Here is a 15,537-nt window from a genome sequence, read left to right as displayed (position 1 = left end):
TGGTAGAAAATTTTATCATTTTCCTTAATTAGCAAATAGACTTCAAAACTACAGGTGGGCATATTTATGCTGTTGATACTTAGATGCAAAAAAGTACACTCTTTGTTTTCAAAAAGGACTTTTCGATCCCAGAGAGATTAAATAAAACAAAAGAGGGAAGTCACAAACACTTCACCAATCCTCAAGAGATTAAAAGATTGGGGAAAAATCCTTAACAATGAGAAATGAAAGACATAGTGAAAGGAGAATTCTGGATTCATGATGATACAATAGAGTATCCATTGTGACATATGAAAATACACAAGCCAGTTTATCACAGTTCTTTTGTGAATTCCTCTGTCAAAATACAGTGAGTAAAATCCAGAAGCCATCGTGACAAATTTGGAAGCTATGAAACATATGTAATCCTCCTTTGCAAGCATAATAATAGATGGTTGAACAGGAGAGCATTTATGAGAAGTGCCACATCATAAAAAATTATTAGTACAAGATCAAAACAAATGTGGCACAATGAGAAGGGATATTCCAAAAACAAGGAGACAAAATCAGGTAGACTTGTTCTATCAATAATAAAATCCATTGTAACTGCCATGTACTGCAAAAGGAACACCATGGTTTCCTGCTTACCAGGCAACACTTCAGTGATTACCAAAATCTTTTCATCTGAATACTCTCAATGAGTTCTACTTTGACATCTGAGTCAAGCTTATTTGCTCCAAAAGCTAAAATTTTCCACAAGATCATGAAGGTTGCATATAATCAAAACCTGTGTATGTGTTTTGAAACACTTTTATCCGAAATAAGGTTATGTTTCTTTATGCCCATAAACTTCTTGAAGTAACCATATCTGATACACACCCATGGTGAACAATGAGTTCAGACACTATTCCTTCTCTAGAGTAAAAATGAACAAAATAAAAAAATCCTATTAAGAAAACTGAAAACTCCAAAAAGATAGCAAACAGAAAAGAGCCAGGCTTGGGAGCCGGTGTTGTTTGTGGATTCTCATTTATGGGAATGCATAGTGATGGAGTAATAGAGATGACCATAACCAGATATGGGGATACAATGCAATATGCATCCCTGTTTTCAAATCAAAGATGGACTTCCAATGAAAATTTTGAAAATGAGTAGACAATGGGATGCTGGACTGTCTGATATTGTGTGTACCAGCGATGTTAGGGCACACCTAAAGGACTGATGGAATCACAACTTCTTATGAAGGATTAAACCATTGTAGCAGCATGGGGAAACTCTGTCAGGGGGTAGGAGTTCGTGGAGTGGGGGAATCTCAGTCTCTACACAATTGTACCATAAATTGAAGAATTCAGAATAAAAATTTAACAGAATAAAATGCCATCTGAAATGTTAGTCTACTATATGGTCACCAGTTTGTGTCTCTGTTGCCATACTTCTGGTTCAGTTCCCTTCTGGGAAAAGCAGTGGAAAACTATTCATGAGTTTGGACTCCTGCCACCAACAGGGGAGACCCAGATGAAGTTCCCCAAATCCTGTCTTTGGCCTGCTTTCAGGCTGACTTCTGTGGTCATTTAGAGAGTAAACCACAGAATCGAAGATCTCTGTCTCCTTAAAATTGATTAACTTTGATATTAAATTTGTTTTAAAGAAAGACTTGGGATTATGAGCATTTGCTATAAATCAAAGCAATGAAGATATAAACAAACCAAGGATAAGTCAACAGATTGGAGGAAAGGAAGCATCACCAACAAGAAAATATGAGACTGTCTGTGCAAAGGAAAAAAAGCCTATTTGTAAATAATTGATCACTATAGTTTTTGTTATGTTAAAGGCTATAGCTAAATATACACCACAGTTATTATATGAACTGTGTTTAAATGCACATTTCAGTTCTGTTATCTGAACAAGCACTGGTGTATAACTGAGCTCTCAAATTGTTTCATCTTGCACTACTGAAACTCTACATCTAGTAGGCACTAATTCGTCCCTCCTTCACCTGTCCTAGTCCTTGACCGTGGGCTTTCCAGTCTTTCTTTTTCTCTGGCAGCCACTGGTTCACCCTCCCAAATGGCCACAATGGCCAGAGCTGAGCTGAATTCAAGCTGCGAGACAGGAGCTGTTTCTGGATCTCCCACATGGGTGCAGAGTCCCAAGGACTTGAGCCATCCTCTACTGTTTTCCCAGGACATAAGCAGGGAGCTGGATTGGAAGTGTATCAGCCAGGACACAAATTGGTGTCCATGTGAGATGCTGTTACCTACAGGTGGAGAATTATCTTCCAATGTCACTGCACCGGCATCCCCACTCTTTCTGTAATTCCGTTTAGACGTTTTCTATGAGTGCAACTGTATAGTATCTGTACTTTTTTGTCCCTCCACATTTCTTGAGTGCTTTTATTTTACTATGTCTGATTCAATGTGGGCCCATGTGGATTCTTACAAGATGGAAAGGAATAAATGATCACTCTTGAAAAATATATTAACAATATATATATATATATATATATATATATATATATAAAACAAGTAATACTGATCCAAAAGAAAATTGAAACATACTTTGAAAAGTTGCTTTATTCAACAAGATAATATTTAGGGGGAGTACATGAATCTGAATGATAGATTAGGCATTGATGTTTAAGGGAGTTTAAAATAAATATATCCTACTTTTGGTTTGTGTCAGGGAAAAAAAAACTTTTAAAATACTTTATTGATTTTAAGGTAAGCTTAATGTATTTTAACTGAGTTTAGCTACTTGAGGGAGAATGCAACTAATGATGGATTTTTTAATAATGTTTTCATAAAACATTAAAACAGGTCTTAGTTCTACTCATCTTTCACAATGACAATATTCCCTGCTAGATTAATCTTCAAATAAACTTGATGTATTTTAATTCTATATGAAGGTTTCAAATAAGCATTGTAGCGCATTTTAATAAAATGTACAAATGATGACAACCCTGTGTATATAAAGATACTGCTGAACTCATTTTTAGACTTTGCAGGTTTTGAAGCGTTCTCCTTTTCATCATGCTAAACCTTTTCAAATCTCCTTAATATTGACAAAACTAGGCTATCACAATCGGTGAGAATTTATAATTAATGTTTATTTAGCACCCATGTTAAGCGCTGTTAGAAAACTAATGAAACTGCTAATGAATACGCTGTATTTAAACATCATCAGACACATCGAATACAAGAGATTGTCTTCTTTTTTAATAATAATATATTTTTATTTTGAATTTTGAATTATGTGGTACAATTTTGTACAGGCTGGGATTCCCCCCCAAACTCCACCTCCCATCAGATTTTCCCCATTTTGTTACAATAGTGTAGTTCTTCATAAGGAATCATAATCCTATCAGTCTCTTACATAAGTGTACTCCGACAACATGGTACAGACAACGTGAGACAGTCCAGCAGCCCATTGTCTACACATGTCCAACAGTTTTGATCATGTTCTTAAGCAAATTTCAATAAGGATGCAGTCCTAATTACTGTTTTGTTATAAGCAGTAGTCATATTTCATACCACTACATTATATACTATCTACCATATTATATGAGAGTAATAAAATATGAGGGAAACTCCAGCTCCAAGGTGAATACTGAATTCTATGTTATATTTGCTTCAGTTCTTGCTATCAGTTCTTGATGAGAGAGGGGACACATTTTGTCAATGACTCAAAAAGATAAACACAATAGATGTAAAAGAAAAAAGGCAGTGAAAACTTTCTCTAAAGTAAAAGCTGTAGAAGTATAGAAATATTTAGAAAATACAGTTTTGTCAGGTTGAATCAAGTGCATTTACTAAAATGATTCCTTAATTGCATATTGCATAGACATTGCTGAGGTAAGTTTAAAATTGTGTACTTGACATGTGTCTTATTTTCTTGAGAGCTGGAAAATAACATGCATATAAGGTGAAATGGAAGTAACAGAACTTCATTGACTAAAACATTCAAGAACTAAAATAGGAAACAATTGAACCAGTCTCATTCTGACTTTCCTGGGTTTCTTTTACATAAAGTGCCTTGATCTCCTGAAAGGAGAACCCATTGCCCTAAGTCACACCAAGCCAGCAGGTAAACCAGGATCCTCTGATGACGTGTAAAGGCAAACTTTTATCTAAGCATTAAAAAAAAAATCAAAACCGGGAGTAGAATAAACATAGAAAAAAAGAGACTATAATGTAACAAAACAAGAAAGTACAAGCAAACACAGAAATTGCTTAATCTAAAAGGATCCAAAAACTTCAGCCTCTTAGGAACAGTTCACGGATGCAATTATGGATTTTCTCACAAAGTCAGAGTAAACTTAGGTGGCAAGAAATACAGCCTTGCAAATTCCAATTTTCTTGTAGTTCAAAACTATTTCTAATATTTAATAATAAAAATAATTTATAAATATTTTAAAGCTTTTAACTCCAGGATCATAGAATGAATGAATATTGAAATAATGAATAAAGAAAATGATCAGGGGTTGGTTTTTTTCTTTTTCTGTTATACTGAATGCTGCTAGCAAAATGCCATGGATGCATTCATATTAGAAACATGTGGTAATATTTGCTTTATAAAATAGTGATTAGAATGGGTGTTTTGTGAGACATTCTTGCTTGATATTTTTAGCTCTAGGGACATTCTAAAAGCAGCTGAATGTTGTGTTATGATTCAAAGGCCTCATATCAGTGACAGATCAAAGTCATTCTGATAGCAAATTATTTTCATTCTGTGATAGAGCTAACAACTCTGAAGTGTCCACTGAGTTGACAACACATCTCTAAAAAGCTTGTCATATTCCTTCATCTAAATATTTTTTGATCTGCTGTTTTCAGTTTCAATGCACACACATTTGGTTCTGGCCATAGTTACATATTACATACTTTATGGAGCCAAAACAAATTTAGCCTTGATCAAATACTTCAGCAGGCAAGATAATCTGATTTCCTTGAAGGCAGAATTAGGCAAAAGAATGTTAGGATACCAACATATCAGGCTACTATAAAATGATATAATGTGTGTGGTCTATAACAATTTTTTTCTCTGTAGGAATTAATACTACACATGTGTCCAAATCTGGTAAGAAGGTCTTTAAAGGGAAATTGAAATCTACAAAATACATATCTCCATAAAATTTTATACCAACAAATTCAAGAGTACTTCTGTGAAAGCTGCTGCTACCTTGTATTATTTAACTCTTCCATCTCCTTTTAAAACCTAACCTCAATCATAAACCGTATATCAATTCTGTTTCTGTAATTTTACCATGAGGAAGCACAAAACTTATGTCCATTAATACACCCGAGGAATAAAAATTCAAGACAACATAAAAACTTGTTAATCAAAATATATTCCTTAGACTCTTACAGGGAGTGGCGCTCTGGTGTCTTGAGTTAAATCAACATTTGTAACCACAGAGCCCATATGAGCTCTAGTTGAAGTTCTGGCTGTCCCAAATCCAATTCGGCATTCTCGTAATGCACTTGGGACAGCAGTGAGAAATTACGCCGGGACTTAGGCCCCTGCACCTACACGGGAGACCTCGGAGAAGCTATGGCTTCGGACTGGCTCTTCCTACCCATGGCTGCTTTTTGAGGCATGAACAAATAGATGGAAAATATTTCCCTATTTGTAGCACTGCGTTTCAAACAAATAAATCTTTGGAAACATAGTATCATAAAGGGAGTCTAAAACTGGTAATTCCTGTGCTCCGTGATCACTAAAATACAAAGGTGTCTTTGGAACAAATCTGATGCTTGAAACTTAAAAACACATCTTGAGAGTTGCTTAACATTCTAAAATGTTTTGACCTAATATTCAAATATATAGGGATATGTTTAATATTTCCAAATATTTTCTAAATTTTAAATAATCTACTTCTAACTGTATGGCAGATAGCCATTCCTGATAGCCCTTATACTTGCATTGTGGAATGAGCTCCCATATGACTGAGCTGTGTTGCCACCTATAGCAAACAGGAAGAAAAAGACATTTGTATATTATTTCTCAAAAGTGTTTGGGAGGGATTATATCTTAAGTAGAGCAGCAATGACATGCAAATATTACATATACAAATACAAATATAGCATATTACAGAAACATAACATTTAAGCTATGACATTTTATTTGGTCCTTAAATTAGAATGAAAGCAATGATTCGTTTTGATAATACACCAAGGGAATCTGAGGTGTTCTTAGATGACCAAGCATAAATGAGAAGCTCAATGTTTAATTGAAATTATGGCACACACATACTCTTTCCCTCAACTTCTTAGTGTCAGGATGTATATTCCTTAATTGATCTTTTCTGAAAGAACATGGCAAAATTTCTCTCTACTCCTATCTTCTTCTTGCCTGATTAAATCTCTTTTATTGAGAAGTCTTCTGAATAGTATGTACACTTTTGAGTTCATACCACTAATTGGGTTTCTTTAGAATGTAAATTGAATCTTTGATTTCTATATCTATGTTATATTTGCTTGTGGAAAACTAAGTACAATGTGTAACTGATGACTTCCTTATAAGCATTAAATTAAATTAAATGTTTGGCTTTATCATGGAGAACTCCTAGCCAAACATGCACCTGTCAGGTTAAACAGATTTACCTTATTTTCCTTAGTAAGTGTGGTGAACTCAGAAAATAATGACTGATAGCATGAGATTTCTACCAACAATAATGATACTCTTGACATTATTGTAACTTTGTGATGAGTCTCATAAGTTATATTTTGGTGTTTTTTTTTCCTTAAGCATAATTCTGTTCTTGTAACACTTGACATGGCTAGCAAAGAATCAACTCCTTGAAAAAAAGGCCGCTCAAAAAGATGAATAGTTTCTTGTCGATCATTCCTGAACACTAAGTGGATATAGATGAAACAAGTCGATACAATAAATAAAACAGGTTAAATAGAGAAACTGGTAAATCTTACTCTGTCAGGGATAACAGTTGCAAAAGGACAATGTAAGTCACTATGTCAGGAGTTAAGGTGCATAACATACAGAACTGCCTTTGATGACACTGAACTCTTGTTGGCACACAGCTAAACAGCTACATTTAAACATAACTGGAGGTGTGCATTTATTCTTGCAAGATAAAGTCGTCTTCCAATATTAAGGAAAACTGAAATTTCCCCAAGATGGCTCTGTACACTCATGTTGTAAGAACAAGGTAGATGATACAGTAAATAAAACAAGACTCCTGCAATTAGAAGTGGAACAGAAAAAGGAAGCTAAACAGGAAGAAAAAAAAAAGTAGAGCTGTGCTCCAAGTCTTTTAGACTTTCAGCAGAGAAGATGATTCAAAGTTTGACTGCTAGAGAATAAAATGGACATAATTTAACTTTTGGAAGAAGCCGGTTAAATAAGAGCTGAGATCTGATCTTTCCATTTGTGACAGACACAGAAAAACACTCCTTTCTTTGTTTAGCAAGAAGAAGCAAGCATAACCTTTACTGAAGGAATGAAATAAAATGCCCCAAAACTTAATGACTAAATGGCTGAAATCTTTAGTCTGTCTCTTCACTGAGTCCACACTCCTCTTCAGTCAAGTCAAACAAGATGTGTATGGGGCAAGCAAGTTCACACAGCTAGATTGAGGCAGCAGATGTGTGTTGGTGAAGAGAGTGCAAGATCATAAACACGCCTTGTACAGGAACAAATCACAAAAGGGGAAGTAAACGTTACTTAGACTAAATGCTCAATGAGAAACAAAATCACGTCAAAATAGGAAGACTGAAAATCAAAACTTGTGAACAGACTGAGAGTTAGAAAACCGGTTGACAACTATTTCAATCTTTTTAAAGTGGTAAAGTGAAATGAGAGCAAGTGCTAAGCACACTCAAAAAAAAAAAAATCAATGAACACAATTTTTAAGTAGAATGAAAGTTAATTACAAAATAAAGGAGTAATTAAAGAAGTGGTTGATAACAAACAAAATGTATCTTCAATACCAGAAATTAAAACCACAATGGGATTCTTAAATTTAACTCACATTTTGGGACTGGACTTACAAAATCTTCAATAGGCACATCATGCAAAGCTTCTTGATATCACAAACAAACAAGCAAAAGTCATACTGACATACTTTAACAAAAACCACGGAAGTTATTATTAGAGATGGAAAATAATGGAAATTAAACATGTGAATTTTCTGCAATGCCACTAGAAAACACTTTATTTCATTATTATCCTATTTTTTTATACCACAAGAAGGGGTAACTAAACAGACAGAAAAAAAAAAGACAGAGGTCCTGAGAAATGTGTAAAGAAGCTCAGATGACATGATTTGTGAAAAGTAATGACAAGAAACAGAGCTTCAGAAATAGTTTGGCTACATATTATATACGAGCATAGTCAGACTCAGTGACACCAGATGATGTATATTATACAGGATATACCTATCAGTAAGCTGCGGGTGAAATACCTACCAGAGCTTTGGATGCAGCTGAAGCTTCCATTTCTCAACAATTAGATGGGAAGATCCGGGAAAGACCTGCCATATTCCGTGTAGACCACTGAAAGGCTACGGACCAGAGCAACGACCGACAATCTCTACACAAAGGGGAGAACAAGTCTCCAAAGATCTAAATGACCTACGAGCTATGCAGCAAGTTGTCAGAATATAGACCTATGTTCTTTATCAACTGGTCAACTGCATTTTCCAAAAATTTTTAAAGGAAAAATGGATAGGAAGTTACAAAGAGTTCTCATATATGCCTTCGGATGACCTCTTCTAGACACAGTTTTCCTAGTTATTGATAACTGCATGGGTGTATAATACTTGCATAAAGAGTCAATACTGATATGATTGGCTACTACAGGACGTAGCTTGCTTCAGGGTTCCTTATTTTCATGGTATACTCCACGGGATTTGACAAAAGTAACATGAATGTGTCTCCATCACTCCAGTATATTGCTATGGAAACCTCTAGTGTCCCGACACTGATATAATCTCCTTACCTCTCCATAATTCCTTTAATAAATGTTGGTCTTTTGACTCTCTTTATACCATTACCTTTTTTGTAGACTTCCTTTACACAGACTGGTTTTTCAGCCTCTACTTTTGGGGATAACCTAAGTGAAGTGTATGTGTTAAAATATTGAGGGCAACAAATTAGTTTTCAATGGCATATCTGACCCTTTACCTTTGCTGCTTTCCACTGCTGCATACAAATATTGCACTGTAAAACAGTGGCAAGATGATGAAAAACAAAATCATGCCTTTAAATTGAGAAAACAATACAATATAATTGACTTAGTAGAGAATGTAGGAAAGTAATTGAATACACAAAGTATCATGTTGGATATCACCTGGGATAATTCTCTTTAGAGTGTGGAACAAAGCATCTCTGTACTGTAGCAAAGAAAGAATAGTAGATGACCCAAATACAAAACTGAAATGGCATCTGAGTGAAGTAAATTATATTATTGAGAATCCCAGAATTATTCTTTACTCAGTTCTTGTAACCGTGACTAGCAAGCTTGTGCTATAGGCAAAATGCTTAGAGACAGAAAAATCTGAAACAAAACTCAATACACAAGTTATAAAATTTCACTTACACCATCTCTCAGAACCAAGGGAGAAGAGAATTGGGAAGTGAGGGAAAAAAAGAAATGTGGGAATTTAATTTAGGAGAAATGATGCCTTTAAAAATTAAATAGCGATGGGCTACTGCTGAAGTAAACCTCATGGAAAATTTCTGGCCAGTGGGAGAGAAGCAGCATGTTCCCCTCTAACAGGAGATCATTTAAAATCAGCTCTTTGTAGGAGAAGGAATAAAAGCTGCCCTACAGGCAGTAGCAAATAATTATGGACAATAGTAATGTCTCCAACTAAATACCATCCAAAACATGAGGAATGCTATCAAGTGTTCTTACAGAGGAAAAGACACATTTATCAAAACAGATTGAAACAGATAAACTCCCTAAGGAGGCAAAAGACAAACAGAAGAAACCTGAGAACATTGAGGAAAAACATGCAAAGGAAGAAACAATTAGACTGACCCCAGAAGAAAATAAGTATTTTATAGAATGCATACACACATATATGTCGATGTGTGTATGTATGTACCTATATGTATATGCACACTGCACTTAATATATGGACATATATATGTATGAATATATACACACATACTTATGCATACATGTAGCTACATAAAACATAATTTTTAAAAACCCGGTTACTCTTATCCTGGAACAGGTGTTTGGTGAAACAGCGAAAACACCTGCATTCCATATCCATGTGCTTGGGTTTGATACACAACCCTAGCTCCCAATTCTAGCTTCCCATCAAGGTAGACCAAAGTAGTGATGGTTCAAGTGATTGTGCCCCTGACACCCACTGGAAGACCCGGATTCGTTTCTGTTCCTGGCTTCAGCCAAGTGCTGTCTAGGACGATGCAGTTATTTGGTGATGAAGTTGTGGACTGGAACTATAGTATGTCTATCTCTGCCACTTAAATGCAAAACAAATCTCCTGCGGCATAGCAAGAGTTACAGAAAAGGATGGTGACTGGCAGTTAGTCTCATTTCATGATCACTGAAATTCTGCCATACATTTGAAATAGCTTATGCTTTGATAACACAATGTGATCATTTTAGGTTTGAACCTTATGGAATGAAGCAAAAGCATAAAATCAAGAGGCAGCTTTGATCTAATATCACATTGTACAGTAAATATAATGAAGATGATCATAAAAATTAGAAGCAACAGTACAGAAAAAAATCCTTTACCTTCCAGTCCTGTCATCTTTTCCTTACATGACGATGCTTGTCCTTTTAGACAATCACATCTTAACCATGACAACAGACTTGAGAAAGGGAAGTAAAACCCTACAACTGCTCAAAAAATTTAATGGTCTTTCACCACACATCCTAGGATGCACTGAAACCGGTGGCTCCTTCTCAATATTGTCATCCTGTGACATAGCTTGTATATCAGGTAGCATTCACTATTTGAAACTTTTTTTTAAAATGTCTAAATAACAAATATATCGCAACAACAGAACAATCCTTCACTGCTCACTTTGATGGATGCCTTCTTCCAAATTCACCAAGTAACTTCTTTGGCACTGAGATGATTTACCTGACACTGGCATGATTACTTATGCATTGAAATGAGAATCGGTGAATCACTGTTCAGGAAACAATGGCTCCCTCTTTTCACACATGCCCCAGCTACTTGATCAAGAACTACCCACAAATTTCATGAATACTGGATTACAAATGAACTTCAATGCATGGTATCTTTAAAATGCATCACTTTTATGACTTCATTTCAGGGAACAACTCCCCAGTGTCTTCTTCAACTGACTCCTTTACTTGATTAAAAAGGCAGTATCAGCACTTTACAGCATCTATTTAATCAATAGGCACCTAACTCTGATGTCTGCTCATTTTGTAAAATCCAAATTAAGATCTGTTCTTCAAAGGCACCTGTTTACACCTTCACATTTCTTGACGAAAGTATGACAGCTGAGTATGACCAAAAGCTGTTAAAATTCCTGGCACGCACATGATTTTGTTTTGTGGAATCAGAGAAATCAACAAAACAATGATCTTACATCAAGTCTCTCGTCTGCTTTAAAATCTACAGGGAGAAATGGCTTTATTTATTAGGATTCTAAAATTTCCAATGATAGAACTTGCAACCTTTGGCCATTCTCAGATCAAATGTATTAGTCATTTGAATAGAAAACTCTTATCTCCGTGTCTGGGTTGTTTATCTATCCTGTGGCTATTAATCATACCTAAACCATATAGAAAAGGTTTTCCTAAAGGGATAGTTGCTAAAAGGGCTAGTTTCTGCACACCTGTCCCCTCCTGCCTCCTGTTGTATCACGTTAGATTAGTTAACTATAGGAAAACTTTGGGCTCTGGTAACTCCCTGCCTACCTGAAACTTCATGCATGGCTCTCAATCTGATTGGAGGATGAGAGGTTAAAAACCCTTGACTTCTCACAACTCGGTGCAGCAGCTCTTGGCGTGTAGCAGGAGCTGTTGTCACCAAGCTTGGAAAATAGACTCCTCCTAACATCCTACATCCGGGTCCAATGTGATCTCTCTTGCACTCCGCAACATCCAACAGGATAAAGGCATAGGGATCTAAGTCATTTGCCATCAATTTCAGGGTTACAATGCCTACAGAAGAGAAAAGATCAGTATTGTCATTAGAATATACAGGGACTTTCTTGATAAAATGTGGGCAGTATTAGTCTGCTTCCTTACATATTTTACACCCTGAATTTCTGAGATCTGGGTCCACAGCCCTTGAACATGCAGGGGTGAAGCTTCTCCCATGCATTAGAGAGTGAACTGTTCTTCAACTGTAGATGTTTCTTTTGTCCCCAGCTAAAACTGAAGACTAACACCTGTCTGGATACTGTGTTTCACATCCCGCTCTTGTTAGTATCACTCTCCCTTACTTCTAAGTCTAAATTCCAACTGAGAAACTTTGCTTTTCGTATCCCTTTATGTGAGTAGGTTAACTTATATGTGCTTTCTATACAAGTATGTTAGAATGAAATAGTAAAAGCAGGAGACAACAATTAAAACCTTCCAGGTGAAAAAAGATAAGGTTGAGAGGCAAGTATAAACTTTTAAACAATATGTTGCAAACATATCTAGATGTCACTAATGGTTTCAGGTTAAGATACTATATACAGGGGGCAAGCCCCAGGATCTGGACTAAGTGACCCAAGACCGACTGATTAGTCATTCCAAGGGTTCAGGAACCTGGTCCCCACCACGCAGGTGAACCACTGTCCCTGGGACTCACGAACCCAGACCCCAATATATATTAACATATAATTTATACCAAGAAAAATAATGAATTTAAATCTCTTACTATAATGTAAAGAATTTTCAGAGGATGTTGATAAATTAGCTGCTAAATAATTTCCCTTATTGCCTTAGCTGGATCATTTAATGTGAAAATTAAGGAAAACTACATTTTGAGAATACTCAGATATTTACTATTTCACACAAACACATAAATGCTCTCAACCTAAGACATACTAGATATTTGTGGAATTTTCTGCATTTGTTTGACAATTGAGCCATTTTGTATTAAGTAATATAATTGGGGGTTAATGATGTGTAATCAGACCTAACATTTTTAGGGTTTCATTTTTTTTAAAAAAATCATAACAATATTATGTAGATTACAGGATTTTAAAACCAGTGTTTCAGATATTATTTTAGAGGATGATATACTAGACGTTGCTGTACATTCCTCTCTAAGGGAAATAAATCGCACAGGACATTATTGTTCATCAGCATCACAGAAATGGGTCATGGCAGATGCTTGCTTTTAATGCTAACTCTTCTACATGGAACAAATGTCACTTAGAATTTTATCAAATATACCATAAACACATTTCATATCAGTGTAAGTATGTAGTCTAACTGAAATGCATCGATAGGGTTTCCTATCACTTACTGAAACAGGATACTCTCAGGTCACTTGAATTACTTGTAGAACAGATCTACTCAATGATTTTCACAGATGCTAAGAATTGATTTTTCTTCCAAGCTTACAGCCCTTTGTGGTTTGATTATTACCACTCAATTCCACAAGCAACTCATTTATAAATATGCCACAATACTTCACTCTCTACACTATAATTTAAGTTCCCTACTTTGTACCTGTGTTAGCTTTTTTTTTTTTTTTTGGTCACATTAATCTCCAGTTTAATCTTTAGGTACCCATAAATTTTATTTAATCCAAAAGCATATGTGCTGTTGTTAGCTTTCACTTGTGCGTGTCAGGACTTAATTCTATTCACTTTATATCAACACTCATATTACAGTTCTTCAAAGCCCAGAGTTGCAGACTAGTCTTAGTCAATGTGATCATATATCCTAGAAAATTTAAATCTCTCCTATGCTAAGAAAAGAAAATCATGTAATAAATTTTGTGATAATAACTGTTTAAGCCTTTATTAGAAAATAAGCTCTATGTAATATAACCTTTTCTTAAAGCTGAATACAACTCTAGTTGAATACAACTCCAGTTCTTGGATTTTAGAGTATCCAATTGTATCACAAGCCTCAACAATGACACAATGTTCATGCGACAAGACCACACAGAGCCTTCCAGAGTCAGACAGCTGTGCTCTGCAGACACCTGCCTGGAAACCTGCCTGGACAAATGGCTACTGAAAGGCAAGTTACTGGCAACCTTTCCCAAAGCCTACTAATCCCTCTGATTGTCATATTCCTTCCAGAAGAGAGGGAGGCTTGCCCTTCTTTATTCTCCTCCATGTATGTGAACCACTATGTAAAGTCAATTTCTTATAGATATCCTGCTAATTAGTAAGTCTGTAATTTAAATAATAGAAATTATTTCTCATGCTATAATAATAGAAAAAAACATCTTGCTTTTAAGAAATAAAATGAAGGGACCCAGTGTGGTAGCCTAGTGACTGGTGTCTTTGCCTTGCACTTGCAGGGATCCCATGTGGGTATCGGTTCTGGTCCTGGCCCAGAGACTTGGGACCCTATACCCGTGTGGGAGACCAGTAGGAGGCTCCAGACTCCTGGCTTCAGATCAGCTCAACTCCGGCCATAATGGTCACTTGGAGAGTAAATTTACACATAGAGGATCTTCCTCTCTGTCTAGCCTCCTCTCTGTATATCTGACTTTGCAATAAAAATAAAATAAATCTTTTTAAAAAAGGAAATATTATGAACATGGAAGCTCTTAGCTGCCTCTAATGTAAAAGTTTTCTGACTTTTGGGCTGTGTGACATTTCTTGAGCTGTGAAGTTTGATTACAACATTCAAACAACCTAGATTTTAATGTAAATTGACTGATCCATTAACCCAGACGAACGATGGCATTTTAGAATGTTAAAGAACTTGGATTAGCTCATTTGCAAAGGATATTTATTCCAAATTATGTTTATTTCAATATTTAATTCACCTTCATCCAGGTTTCAAAGGAGATTAAACAAAATAATCTTAAACTATGGATTTCCAAATACACTGGATAAATAAAACAGCTCGAAGCAGAGACCAGTCAGTCTGATTATTTAATGTTTCCATTAAGCATAATTTCTTATTGGGTCTGTTAAGCCCTTTTCTTCAAAGAGGTAGAGACCAGATATGAGGATGGATTCTTGAAAAGTGTTACATGAAACAAATCTCATTCATAGTCATAATTTCAGGTTGTAAATGCTGATTGAGGACAATGAAAAGCTTCATTCAGCCCAACTTACACTTATAATTAATTCTTAGACAAGGCAAAGCACATTTCTTAGAGATGTTGTGCTGCATCATGACAAAAAAGCCAAGCATTTATTCTATTTAATAAGAAACTGATCAATCAATAGTTATTTTTGAAAGTATCGTTGTACATAGCTCTTAATGCATGTTGGGATATGCCCTCCCTTGCCTGTTACTCTTGTCTCATATCCACATTTATTAAATAAATCACGAGGTGTGCTTCTCACACCCCTTGGAAGACAATGTGTTGAGGCATCTCCACCTGGCCTGCTTGGAAGTGCATGTCTATGAAGCAGTCTATACGTTGACCATTATATTTGCAACTTTTTAGGT

The sequence above is a fragment of the Ochotona curzoniae genome, unplaced genomic scaffold (genome assembly GCF_017591425.1).
Source record: "Ochotona curzoniae isolate NIBS_2020 unplaced genomic scaffold, NIBS_Ocur_1.0 scaffold_2453, whole genome shotgun sequence".
NCBI classification, from domain to species: Eukaryota; Metazoa; Chordata; class Mammalia; order Lagomorpha; family Ochotonidae; genus Ochotona; species Ochotona curzoniae.
Note: the sequence above shows the minus strand (reverse complement) of the source record.